This window comes from Thalassophryne amazonica, chromosome 17, assembly GCF_902500255.1.
Source record: "Thalassophryne amazonica chromosome 17, fThaAma1.1, whole genome shotgun sequence".
Taxonomy (NCBI): Eukaryota; Metazoa; Chordata; class Actinopteri; order Batrachoidiformes; family Batrachoididae; genus Thalassophryne; species Thalassophryne amazonica.
Genome location: NC_047119.1, coordinates 44771352 through 44786087, shown reverse-complemented (window position 1 = coordinate 44786087; position 14736 = coordinate 44771352). Strand labels below are relative to the sequence as shown.

At 40.4% G+C, this 14736-nt stretch overlaps 1 protein-coding gene across 1 annotated transcript in view; it reads left to right on the top strand.

Moving 5' to 3' along the window:
• LOC117529226 (ephrin type-A receptor 5) overlaps positions 1-14736 on the top strand; it is a 161064-nt gene that overhangs the window by 41283 nt on the left and 105045 nt on the right. The window lies entirely within an intron of this gene.

Below are 14736 nucleotides of genomic sequence, written 5' to 3'. Positions count from 1 at the left end.
CACTACACACTGGGAGCAACTTGGGGATTAAGAACCTTGCCCAAGGGCCCTCACTGATTTTTCCAGCCTGATGGGGATCCTTCTGGTCTCAAGCCCATCGCTTAACCACTAGACAATCACCTCTCCAGTAAATAAATAAATAAAGGAAAACACAAGACATACACTTCTATGCTGGTTTTGAATAATTTGTGCACACATTTTGAATAATTTGTACACAGATTCTCAAACTCAAAACTCTAACTCAAAATACACAACATAAAATTCCTATGCTTGTTTTGATTGATTTATACACACATTTTGATTATTTGTGTACACATTTTGATTGTGTGCATGAATAAATCAAAACACAGCATACAATTCATATTCATCCAATAGCATTTCAAGTACTCATTTCAAATACTTAAAATTCTATTGTATGTATGAATTCTATGTGTGCTTGGGTTGATTCATTTGTGTACCTGAAATGCATTTTATTCCTGTTTTCTACTTGTTTGTGCTTGCATTTTAAGTACAAGATAAATTATGAAATAACTTTGGCAGTACATAAGGCCAAGTCATCAGTCGCCAACTGCTAAAAGCACTCGTACACTCAACTGAACCATGTTGCAACATTTGTTATACCTTTTTTACACGACACTGAAACATTGTTATAAGTGCGTGATAACTAATGGAGATATAACGTTTAAAGATTAAACATTTTTTTTACTGTTAGAATTACTAAATTTTATTGTTTTTACTTTTTACTATCAAGAATTCAGTAACGGGCGGGTGGCACGATGGCTTAGTGGTTAGCACTGTTGCCTCACTGCAAGAAGTCATGGGATCGATTCCCACCTGTGGCCTTTCTGTGTGGAGTTTGCAAGTTCTCTCCGTGTTTGTGTAGGTTCCTTCCGGGTGCTCCGGCTCCCTCCTGCATCCAAAGACTTGCAGGTTAGGTGAACTGGAAACTTTAAATTGTCCGTAGGTGTGCGTGCAGGTGGAATGTGTTTGTTTATATGTGTTTAATGTTTGTTTATATATATTATTATTATTATTAGTTTGTCTGCATGTGGTCCTGTCCAGGGCGTAACCCACCTCTCACTGTGTGACTGCTGTAATGGTCTCCAGCCCCCCCATGAGCCTTAATTGAGTAAGCGGTCAAAGATGTGAGTGAGTTCAGTGAAAATTTCCAACCAGTTCAGTGTAAAACAAGCAAATGGTGTCTTAGAATGTACAGAGAATAATAATAAAAAATAAATTAAAAAGGAAGAAAATATTCATATTTAACAAGTGTGTGGAATAGAAGTTTAGGATTTTGAATTCACTGTAAAATTCCATGACCTGAACAATGAGATGTTTGGCTGAATTATGGAATGTGTGGTAATTAAGGCAGCACAGAATGCTGAACTGATGGCCATGTGTTTTGGTTCACCTGTGTTGAAGGGAAAATAAACAGTTAAGTGATTGGCAGTGTGGAGGGCGCCTAACAGTGGATCAGGAATGCAAATGAAAACATGGATCTGAAAAAGTTTTAATGAGATGAGTTTCCCAGTGTTCTGAGCTGAGGACCTGTCAGAGAAGCACTTTAATTCCTGCTGCTCCTTTGTTTGAGGTCCTGGGTTCCCCGGTGGTTCCTCTGTGTTTGGCTTCCTGTCAGATGTCACTGTTGCATATGTCAAACTCGATCTGGTCACTCCCATTAGAAACTGGCTGGTGTAGTAACGCGAGAAGCTTTTCTCCATCTCCCCTTCAGGGAATTATGGGATGTATGCAAGTGGCTTGCCCCTGCAGTGGGGGAGCTTGTGGTTGATAATGGTGGTGTCGTGGTGATAATGGTGTTACAGATAAATCTTCTGCCGTTCCAATGTGATTACCCAGATGTGCTGTTAACGTCAATGTCTTTTATGTCGATATCATCTGTCTCCTGTGGCGTCTATTGTATCTCCTCCCAGGAGCCATCTGCCTGCATCCCATCGTCTCATTTCACAAAACTTCAACCCAAGGAGGAGGTAAACACAAGTTTCCAAGTAGATGCCTTTACTCTTTAAAAAGTTTTTTCTTTTTAAACATCACAAGACAAATGCGGCCTTTTCCTCTTCTTCATACGTACCAGGTCACAGTGGTAGTAAATCAGATACCAAGATCGGTCTGATGTCTGAGCACCTCATGCGGTTTTGAAAGTCGAGTGCAGCCACCCTGCAAAGAAAAACTTATTACGGCCGCTTGTATCTGTGAGCTCATTCTTCAGGTCAGGACCCAGAATTTGCAGGTGAGGTGATTGACTGGGAAGTTTTAAGGTTTCACTGCTGATGCTGCTCCAAACCCAGCGGGGGAGGTGCTGGTTATCACCACACTGCACTCGAAGTCAGGTTCTGAAAAAAGCCACCAGGACCTGTCGAGTCCTCAACTACACCTTCAGAATGTGTAACGTGTCGGCTGTAAACTCAAGAATGCTTAATGATCAATGGGTTATTGTATAATGTTGTGTTGAGCTTGTAATAGAAACCTTTAAACTTTGTCAGATCCTCATAATTCATTCATTTTCTATACCTGCTTACTCCAATTAAGGGTTACAGGGGAGCTGGATCCCAGCAGTCACAGGGCGAGAGGACAGGACGCCAGTCAATCGCAAGGCCACATATACATACAGACAAACACAACCACAACTGCAGTCAATTTAATGCACGCGGAGTGAACCCACGCAAACGCCCCACAGAAAGCACCAGGCAGGAAGTGACCCCAGGACCTTCTTGCTGCAAGGCAGCAGTGCTCTCCACTAAAGCACCATGCTGCCAGATCCTCATAATGCCAGGATGCTTTAACTCCGTTAGTGACGTTATGCAACAGGGTATTTGGGGTTTTGTTGGAGGCAGAGGCTCAACTATTTTCACTTTAGTCACCATTCAAGTTTACAGTATTTAGTGTGTTTTTTTTTTTTAAGATGCATATTTCATATCCATATTTTGAAGGCTGAATTTGAATCTAGGCTCTTTTAAGAACAGAACGTTTCAGTAGCAGCATAAGATGATATTAATATTAAGATATGAGAACCAGTGAAATACGCTGCATGTCAGGCTTCAACAATAAAGCATTTTTACCCATTTGTCGAATAGGTTAGGTTAGATAGAATTTTATTAATCCCTGGGATGACTCCCTCAGGGAAACTGAGGTTCCAGCAGCATTGGATAGCAGCACACAGGGTATCAAAAATGAAAGTAAAAAACAATTTACAAATGTAAATATAAATACACAAACACAGTTGTGCTCAAAGGTTTACATACAAATGGTAAATGGACTGCATTTATATAGCGCTTTCCCATCTGCATCAGACACTCAAAGTGCTTTACAATTATGCCTCACATTCACCCATTCACACAGACACTCACACACCGATGTGTGCTGCCATGCAAGACGCTCACTGCACACCAGGAGCAACTTGGGGATTAAGAACATTGCCCAAGGGCCATTAGTGATTTTCCGGTCAGGCCGGGGTTTGAACTGAGGATCATCTGGTCTCAAGCGCAATGCCTTAACCACTAGACCATCACCTCTCGTACCCTGGTAGAATTTTTGTTTTTTGGCCATTTTTCAGAGAATATGAATGATGACACAAAAACTTGTTTTCAACTCATGGTTAGTGGTTGTGTGAAGCCATTATTGTCAAACATCTGTGTTTACGCTTTTTAAATCACATTGACAACAGAAACTACCCAAATGACAGTGATCAAACGTTTACATACCCCTGTTCTTAATCTCAACACTGCGTATTTCCCCCTTGAACATCAATGACAGCTTAGAGTCTTTGTAGTGGTTGTGAATGAGGTTCTGTGATGGTGAAGCCATCACCTCTCTACTTTTAAGATTAGGCTTAAAACTTTCCTTTTCGCTAAGGCTTATAGTTAGGGCTGGATCGGGTGACCCTGGACCATCCCTTGGTTATGTTGCTTTAGACGTAGACTGTGGGGGGGTTCCCATGATGCACTGTTTCTTTCTCTTTTTGCTCCGTATGCATCACTCTGCATTTAATCATTAGTGATCGATCTCTGCCCCCCTTCTCGGCATGTCTTTGTCCTGGTTCTCTCCCTCAGCCCCAACCAGTCTCAGCAGAAGACTGCCCCTCCCTGAGCCTGGTTCTGCTGGAGGTTTCTTCCTGTTAAAAGGGAGTTTTTCCTTCCCACTGTGGCCAAGTGCTGCTCATAGGGGGTCGTTTTGACCGTTGGGGTTTTTCATAATTATTGTATGGCCTTGCCTTGCAATATGGAGCGCCTTGGGGCAACTGTTTGTTGTGATTTGGCGCTATATAAGAAAAAAGTTGATTGATTGATTGATTGAATTATGAAGAAATACAAACAGTATGGCACTCTATGGTAAATCTGCATGTAGGTAGTAGACAGTTCTCAAAAACTGAGTGACTGTGCAAGAAGGAGAAGAGTGAGGAAAGCCACCAAGACACCCAGACAACCCAGAAGAAGTTATAGGCTTATGTGGCTGTGATTGGAGAAATTGTGCACAGTGCAAGTTTTGCATTTTGCATCGCCAGTTGTGCAGGTTAATGATGAGGTGGTATAGGGGAGGATTTTCTTAAAAAGACCGAACGTTTAGCTACAATTGCCAGAAGGTACATCTGAGATGCAAGCCTGGATTTGATCTGTTTTGGTGAAATAATCTTCTCCGCTCTACTGCACTATGAAGCTAAGAGTTAAGAGCAAAGCCGGACTTTCTGATTTTGTGACTTAATACCACTTACTCCATATTTGGTCAAAATGACTTTTCTTTGTCCAAAGGACTTCAGGGTCTCTTGACTCCTTTGTCATATGAGACTTCCTTTGCGACATACTGTATAGTCTGGAAAACTACAGATTAGCTCTTGTCAGGTTTGGACACCATAATGGAATACCGCTGTTGTCCAAACAGCTTTCTCACTTGTGCTGGGCATTCCTGTCCAATCTTTCATGTCTGTCCCTAGCGAGGTTTCAGAAACCACCCACGGTATTTACTTCATATTTGGCATGAGAGAAATCAAAACTCTGGCTTCATGTCTGGCATACTTGGTGTCGATGGTCAGGTCTGGCTGGGACTGTGTGTTGGGTCTCCACATCTCTACATTCACCGCAATACAGAACCCTCCTGGGTGGCAACCATACACGCAGCCGGGTAGATGGCACTCTGACGATATTATAAACACAAAACGGTAACGTTTTGAGCATTTTGGCCTAAAAACTGTGGAGTTACCATCAGCAAAGATCTGATGGGTTCCCTTCATGCTTGCAGTGATGTTCCTCTGTGTACCTCAGACTCCTTACCGGGAGTCTGAGGTACCCAGTGGTGGATCTGATTTAACTTAAAACATTGACAAGATAATTAAAAAGTTAGTATTTAAATTCTGACAAAATTTAGCGTCTGTGGTGAGACAGAACCTCGTGGATTATTGTTCAGACACATGTGAACAGTATGAAGCACTTTATTTCCATCATCTTTTGAAATATGAATCAACTGGATTTAAGACTAAAAGGGTTCATTCATGTTTTTAGATCTTCATGTCGACACTCGTGGTTTTTTTCCTGCTGCACCCTCTCGCTCTTTCTTTTTTTTCTCTCCATCACCCTGTCATCTCAACCCAGTGATGCTGTCATGACAACTAAAGTGCTTCCTGAGTGCTTGTTGGGTAAACTGACTTCCCCAGAAGTGCTTCGTCCTCTTCCCCTTCTTCTAACTGCCAGCACAGAGACAGTGCTTCGCTTCTGAGGACTGCCGTTCCAATGCACCGTAACAGCGATGCAAGAAAACATATTCTGTTAGGAGTGTGAGAAGTATCAAACTGGGGTCGACATTAATGGAGCCTGTTTGTGACTTGGCGTTTTGGGCCAGTTTGGGTCATCAGACTTCATATTTTACTATTTTATTGGCCCCTTCAGCTAACCGTAGGATTTACGATGCGGCCGCGACCGGTGATATTTGAACAAGATATTTAAATTTATATCCTGGATAGTACGACCCAAGACCCAGGCTTCCTGGACTCACCCAACAGAAGTGTATCTGCATGTGGTGAAAGTGTGAACTTGTTTCTTTATCTCATGCTCTGGGTCCTCTTACGATGAGAGCACACCAAGGAAGAGCTTATGGAGTCCTGAGGTTGTTGGTCAAACAAGTTACGGATTGTGATATCTTGGCAGGTGGAACGAGGTCCTTTAAGGTCCTGATGATTCCTGTCTTATTGTTTGGTTGGAGACTTCGACTTCAACCGGTGAACTAACGTAATGACTGAATGACTTTACTACTGGGTCTCTTTGGAGGATCTTGTGTACAACTGGAATGACTTTGTCTTCTCAAAGCTGGTGTGGAAAAAAAAATAGAATTGGGGTGGGTGAAACACAGGCTGAAAAAGACTTAATTGATGACCTTGAAATTCTTGAACGCTGCTCAAAGAATGTGTATCATTAAGAGGTAAATACATGCTTTGAAGTCAAGGGATGAAACACATCTACTAAACTGAAGATGTCTTTTTTTATTAACAATTTTGAGGAAAATATACATTTTTGAAAGAAATACTAGACAAATTACTTTTAAGCTGTGATTTATAAAAAGAAAACAAATAATCTAAACCTAATAATTATATAAAATTGTAAACCAGAAATCTGTGTGTTTGTGTGTATGTCTGTGTGTGCATGCCGATGCACGAGCATGGCCAATACCATGTACATCGGAATGCCAGTTTCAATAAAATATCAAATTTTATTGCAAATAACTCACCTGATTGTGTCCATTTTGTCTCCTTTTCTCATTCATTAAATGTAATTTAATGTCAGGTGGCCATTTAACCAACTTTCTTGAAAAAATGGGGGTGGTGCTTAGTCCTGGACCCTCCAACAGGCAAATGGGATATGTGCACACACCTACACACTGTATTTTCCAGAGAAAAAGTTGCAGGTTTTTTTGTTTTTAATAGTTTGGGAGACATACGTATATACTGGACAAAAAAAAAAAATCACACATTTATAAAAAATACTAATGGCTATTTACATCAGACATTCCCATTAATCATAGCACTAAACAAAATAAACTAAAATTAAAATAAACAGAAAAAGTGCAAATTATACTCTGGATAATAAGGTGTGTGTGTGTGTGTGTGTGTGTGTTAGTTAAATGAAACTGTCGTCTGCATGCGCACTGAGCGGAACACTGTGATGGTGTATACACAACTTCCATAGTTGTCACCACACAGTCTGTGAGCGTAACTGAAAAATGTGTGATAGAAGAGGAAGAAAAGTCAGCTGTAAAGCTGTCTTGTGATTGGCTGGTTAAAGGACACTTTTGAGGGATGGATAATGGAGAGAGGTTTATAGAGGCGGACAAAGCAAAATGTGAAAAACTGAAAGCAGTGAGAGACAGTTCTATTACGGAGTCACGGCGGTCAGCAGTAATGTGCAGTAATAATATGTTGGAGATGGATTTATAGACTTGGGAGGGCACTCAGCAGTGCCGCAGGGGGTCGGCTGACATCTGTGACACTCGCAGCACGTTACTTGAATCCACAGAACATTTTCAACTGGTTCAGGATTTTTGTGTGTATGGTGTGTACTGCCAGTTCTGGGTTCTTCTATATGACAAAGCAACGCATCATAAAGTGCAAACGCCTCCCTGTGTGTCCGCCTGATTCTAGATACTGATCAGAGTCGTGGTACGTCGTGAAGAACAGCTGCTGAATTTCAGAGTGTAAGATGTAGGAGGTTAAACCACCAGGAAATAGACTGCAGTCTGTTTTTAGAGGGACAACTTACTGAGTGAAGATTTTCCTCTGAAGTTTAGGGAGTGAGTCTGGAAGTCGGTTTTCAGTTCAGAATCCAGTTGAGCTCAGAGCTGTAAATGTGCATTTCTATGCTGAATGGGAAAATTAGGCAAGATGTTTCTTACAGGGTTTCCCTTGCATTTTCAGTTTTCTAGATATAATTTTTTCAGGAAACAAAGAACTTTTGGTGTAACATGAGTCACACTGTAATTAAGACTAATTAAAGATTTGTCTTGCTTTTGTTTGTCATTTCACACCTTGTGTCAACTGGCACGTGCATGCAAGATATGGTGTCTAAAAATGTGTATTTGTGGGAGGTACACAAAAAAAACTTGAAATTTGACTAAAATCTATAATGTGAGTCACATGGAAATGCCCAAATGCATGAGTTAGTATATGTGTGAGTTAAGCCGTGCAGCCTGGTGGATCTGTGTGATCTAACTCATAAGAAGCTTAATGCCTGAAGTGGGACGGACTGTTCTGGAGTCTGGCAGAATGACAAACTCAAAGACTTATGACTTAATCTTTTTAAGATTTTTAAGATATTTAATGTTCAAACTGATAAACCTTATTGGTTTTGTGCAAATATTTGCTCATTTTGAAATGGATGCCTGCAACACATTTCAAAAAAGTTGGGACGGGGCAACAGAAGACTGGGAAAGTTGATGATTGCTCAAAGAACACCTGTTTGGAAACAGGTGAGTGTCATGATTGGGTATAAAAGGAGCATCCCCAAAAGGCTCAGCCGTTCACAAGCAAAGATGGGACGAGGATCACCACTTTGTGAAGAACTGCGTGAAAAAATAGTCCAACAGTTTAAGAACAATGTTTCTCAATGTTCAATTGCAAGGAAAGTAGGGATTCCATCATCTACAGTCCATAATATAATCAGAAGATTCAGAGAATTTGGAGAACTTTCTACACATAAGCAGAAAGGCCAAAAACTAACATTGAATCCCCGTGACCTTTGATCCCTCAGGCGGCACTGCAATTAAAACCAACATCATTGTGTAAAGGATCTTACCGCGTGGGGTCAGGAACACTTCAGAAAACCATTGTCAGTTTACACAGTTCGTCGCTACATCTACAATAGGGCTGCCACAACGACTATTTTGATAGTCAACTAGTCAACGATTATTTTTGCGAAGTAAAAATAATAGTAAATCTGTGTCAGGTAGGCAATTCTCAATCAGATGTCCACGCTGGAAGGAGACAAGTGAGGGAAGCCACCAAGACTCTCGAAGAACTTTGGCTTCTAGGCAATTCTACGGTAACGGAATTACAATCTGAGCTAATCTGTCATGGTTAGATGCCATATGTCCAGATTTTGCTGCTGTTGTAATTCCGTTACCATAGAATTGCCCTTCTGTGAGTGGAGAAACTGGGAATAGTGCAACATTTTTACTTTTATCTTCATTTTACATATAGTCCCAACTTTTTCTGATTTGTGGTTGTTTCTGTTGCATTTCTGAAATGACAGAACTGCTATAAAGAAAAGTGTGAACATTTTATTTTGTTTTAAAACTTTGTGGAGCAAATGCAAACACCAAACTCTTATAAAGAAGGAAAAAAAATACACAGACAGGGAACTTTGATATAAACTGAACAGAACAATGCAGGCTGATTTGACTTCCCATATATTTGTATAAACAGAATAAAATAAGAGGCAACTCACTTTGAAATAAATAAAACATATAGTTGCAGCTTAATAACTGTGAAAAATAACAAAAATCAGCAGCTTGTATTTTATTCTGACTCCAGTTCATTTTAGTGTGATGAAGTCTTTTTTCTCTTCATTAGTCACGTTTTGTGCTTAAACACTACATTAAGCTCAAGATTGAACAAATACATACATTTGGAAAATAACAGCTGTTAAAGTTCAGAGTTCTCACTTGCTTTTTGTGATCTGTGCCTCTAAACATCACTACACAGCTTCTCTACATCAGGGTTATTTTAAACCCGTGTATGCATAATTTTTGCTCAGTTCATTTATATTCTCATTTTTTAAGGATATTTGCCCGTTTATTTCATCTCATGACCCGCGCGGGTAGAGAAAGTGCAGAGAAATAAAGGCAGCTCCATGTTTTTTTTTTTTTTTTTTAACATGTTCACTCGGGTTAAAATCCTCTCTCTCTGCTCTGCGCTCACTGTCTCACGTGCACTGATGGTTCTCAGCAGAACGTAACATCTCGTGCCCCCGGAATCTCCCTCCCTCGCAGTCTGCAGCCAGTTGACCCGCGCGCAACACACACACACACAGTTCCTTCGGTAAACTGCGCATTTTAGACGGCTTTGAACAAGACGGCCGCTGTTTTAATCAGTCGTCTGTTTTTCAAAATTTGAACGTCCAAATGACGGCAGGACGGCTCGCTGCCTAAAACTATGAATTGAGAGAAAAACAAAGACTTAAATAAAATAAACGACTCATCGACTACTAAATTAGTTGTCGACGGTTTCAATAGTTGACGTAGTCGACTAGTCGTGGCAGCCCTAATCTACAAGTGCAAGATAAAACTCTACCATGTAAAGTGAAAGCCATACATCAACAACATCCATAAATGCCGCCGCCTTCTCTGGGCCCGAGCTCATTTGAAATGGAGAGACGCAAAGTGGAAAAGTGTGCTGTGGTCTGATGAGTCCACATTTCAAATTGTTTTTGGAAATCATGGACGTGTCCTCCAGACAAGAGGAAAAAGACCATCCAGATTGGTGCAGCACAAAGTTCAAAAGTCAGCATCTGTGATGGTATGGGGGTATGTTAGTGCCCATGGCATGGGCAACTTGCACATCTGTGATGGCACCATCAATGCTGAAAGGTACATCTAGGTTTTGGAGCAACACATGCTGCCATCCAAGCAACGTCTTTTTCAGGGACGCCCCTGCTTATTTCAGCAAGACAATGTCAAGCGACATTCTGCATGTGTTAGACCAGCGTGGCTTTGTAGTAAAAGAGTGCAGGTACTAGAGCCTGCCTGCAGTCCAGACCTGTCGCCTGTTGAAAATGTGTGGCGCATTATGAAGTGCAAAATACGACAACGGACACCCCGGAATGTTGAACAACTGAAGTTGTACATCAAGCAAGAAGGGAAAGAATTCCACCTACAAAGTTTCAACAATTAGTGTCCTTAGTTCCCAAAGCTTATTGAGTGTTGTTAGAAGGAAAGGTGATGTAACACAGTGGTAAACATACCACGGTCCCAGCTTTTTGGAAACATGTTGCAGGCATCCATTTCAAAATGAGCAAATATTTGCACAAAAACAATAAATATCTTGTTTTTGTGGTGTATTCAATTGAATATAGGTTGAAGAGGATTTGCAATTGATTGTATTCTGTTTTTATTTACATTTTACACAATGTCCCAACTTCATTGGAATTGGGGTTGTAGTTTCTACTGAAACCCAAGCATTATAATGTTGGTTTATTTTAGAAACGTCTTGTAAAATTACAGCTCATATTTTAACGAAGAGAACATATTTATCTGGGTCTGCAGGAGATTGTACGTGTGCGCATGCATGAGGTTTTGAAAAGACCAGAAAATACGTTTGACCGTGGGTGATGCGCCTGCATGTAGCCTGCACGCCGACATCTGTGAGATGTCTTTTAAGCTATTTGAGGTGTTATTTGGTTACAAGAACAGCATTTTTAGAAGTGTTTATTTGTCACTAACTTTTACATAATATGTGAGAAACATGTTAGATTTACACACAAACGCTGCAGTTTTAGAGCGTTTTCCACCATGTTTGATTAGCAACCAGAGACAGACCAGCCAGCGGCATCACGGTGCCTCTCTGCTCTGATTGGCTGTTACCGTGTCCTTCCCAGAATCCCTCACGCAAGTCCGGGGAAGCCCCCGCGTGATCTATGATGTCACTGCCATCGACTGTATGGTTTGCTGCCGTACGTAGTTCAAGGCCGGCTGTTCTTTTGAAAATTTACCCGTCAGGGAAACCCTTTATTTTATTTTTTATTTTTTTAGACAACACAAATTTTGAAGCAATTGCAAATAAATAAAATTATATGGTGCCAAAGAAGATTCTTTTATGCCTTAAATCTTAAAAAGCTTAGTGGCTGTATACCTTAATCTGCAGCCATGTTCATGGCTGCAGATTGTCCTCCAGACAAGAGGAAAAAGACCATCCAGATTGGTGCAGCACAAAGTTCCAATGTTGGCAATTTAACAACTTTTTGACCTTCCCTAACAACTAAAAATATATCTAGTGAGAAATCTGTCAACTTTATTACACACAAAGAAGTTAGTTTGTAAATGATTAATTTACTAAAATAAAAATTACAGAAAATACCAAAGTCATTAGTCCCCACATGTGTTCCCCACCCCCACTCCACCAAAAAAAGACCAACAAGCAAAAATAAAATAATCCAACTTTCAAGAGAACATGATGTAGTTCATCTTCCCCATATGCAAGTTAGACATTATTACATCAATATATAATGTAATGATTTTAGTAATATTTCAGAGAGCCAATAGTGACTTCTGAAGAGTTGTTTTTGTTTTGTTTAGCAACACTGGTTGTACCTCAGTAAAGTGAGCATTTAGCATCACCTTGTGTGAAGCAATGTTGGTTGATGAAAAAGCCGACGACAGACAACATTATATGCATAAAATGCACAAAGAAAGTGAATTGAAAAAGAACCATTAAATGAAGTAGTAGAAAGCCTCATGGGAAAGATACAAAACCAAACCTGTCTGCTTCACCTCAGGGAGCTTTGGTGGCCACTGCCAGAGGAAATGTGGACTGAGGGCAGGCAAACTAGTGTTGATATCTCGCACTGAGGGGGATGAGTTAGTTTTGGACACTTTCCAAAAAGCACAGGGGCAAATTCTTTTAAATACTTTTATATTGTCTTGTAACGCGGCTGTGTTCAGTCACAGATGGATCGGAGACAGAATCGTAATAAGTAGAAAACAAAAGCTTCATACTAAAAGAGAAAGAAATGGAAGAAGCAGACAGATGGAGAAGAAGTCAGGCAGAAGAGAGTGAGGAAAGACAGAAGACAGAAGGACAAAGACAGAAGGTAGCACACAAAGCTACAGCGAGGATTGATTAATATGGGCTATTAAGCTATAACACCAGATCATAGTCTGGTCCCTCTGGCCATATTACAATGACATGATGAAGGGCCTGGATTAGCCATGGGAGAGTGCTAGTGATGCAGATAATAGCCACGTCCCAGGAGACCTGCAGAGGGAATTAATGCTGTTGTCTGAGACAGACACACACACACGCACGCACAAAAGCCGACAGAATTATTAACATGCATGCACTCTTGCACACTTCGGACATGCACATTTACTGTATGTGGGTGAAAGTGCTCACTAAATCGTTTTTTGCTGACTAGACTTCCGGCTTCTTGTCACCATAAATGCATATACAGTAGTGTTCAGAATAATAGTAGTGCTATGTGACTAAAAAGATTAATCCAGGTTTTGAGTACATTTCTTATTGTTACATGGGAAACAAGGTACCAATAGATTCAGTAGATTCTCACAAATCCAACAAGACAAAGCATTCATGATATGCACACTCTTAAGGCTATGAAATTGGGCTATTAGTAAAAAAAAAAATTAAAAAAAATTAGAAAAGGGGGTGTTCACAATAATAGTAGCATCTGCTGTTGACGCTACAAACTCAAAACTATTATGTTCAAACTGCTTTTTAGCAATCCTGTGACCACAGTTTTTCATGATTTCTTCACATCTGCGAGACATTAATTTTGTTGGTTTGGAACCAAGATTTTGCTCGTTTACTAGTGTGCTTGGGGTCATTGTCTTGTTGAAACACCCATTTCAAGGGCATGTCCTCTTCAGCATAAGGCAACATGACCTCTTCAAGTATTTTGACATATCCAAACTGATCCATGATACCTGGTATGATATATAGGCCCAACACCATAGTAGGAGAAACATGCCCATATCATGATGCTTGCACCACCATGCTTCACTGTCTTCACTGTGAACTGTGGCTTGAATTCAGAGTTTGGGGTCGTCTCACAAACTGTCTGAGGCCCTTGGACCCAAAAAGAACAATTTTACTCTGATCAGTCCACAAAATATTCCTCCATTTCTCTTTAGGCCAGTACATGTGTTCTTTGGCAAATTGTAAGCTCTTCTGCACATGTCTTTTATTTAACAGAGGGACTTTGCAGGGGATTCTTGCAAATAAATTAGATTCACACAGGTGTCTTCTAACTGTCACAGCACTTACAGGTAACTCCAGACTGTCTTTGATCATCCTGGAGCTGATCAATGGGTGAGCCTTTGCCATTCTGGTTATTCTTTTATCCATGTTGATGGTTGTTTCTGTTTTCTTTCACGCATCTCTGTTTTTTTTTGTCCATTTTAAAGCATTGGAGATCATTGTAGATGAACAGCCTATAATTTTTTGCACCTGCGTATAAGTTTTCCCCTCTCCAATCAACTTTTTAATCAAACTACACTGTTCTTCTGAATAATGCCTTGAATGTCCCATTTTCCTCAGGCTTTCAAAGAGAAAAGCATGTTCAACAGGTGCTGGCTTCATCCTTACATAGGGGACACCTGATTCACACTGTTTGTTCCACAAAATTGACGAACTCACTGACTGAATGCCACACTACTATTATTGTGAACACCCCCTTTCTACTTTTTTTTTTTTTTTTTATAATACCCCAGTTTTGTAACCTTAAGAGTGTGCATATCATGAATGCTTGGTGTTGTTGGATTTGTGAGAATCTACTGAATCTACTGGTACCTTGTTTCCCATGTAACAATAAGAAATATACTCAAAACCTGGATTAATCTTTTTAGTCACATAGCACTACTATTATTCTGAACACTACTGTATGCAGTGTAACATTATGTCACTGGTTTTCTGTCTGTTGCAGGAGGTGGAAGGGAGGAGGATTATTGTATCTGTATCCAGCCACACACATCTTTACAATGTCCTCCATCCTGTTGCACCTTTTTAAAAAG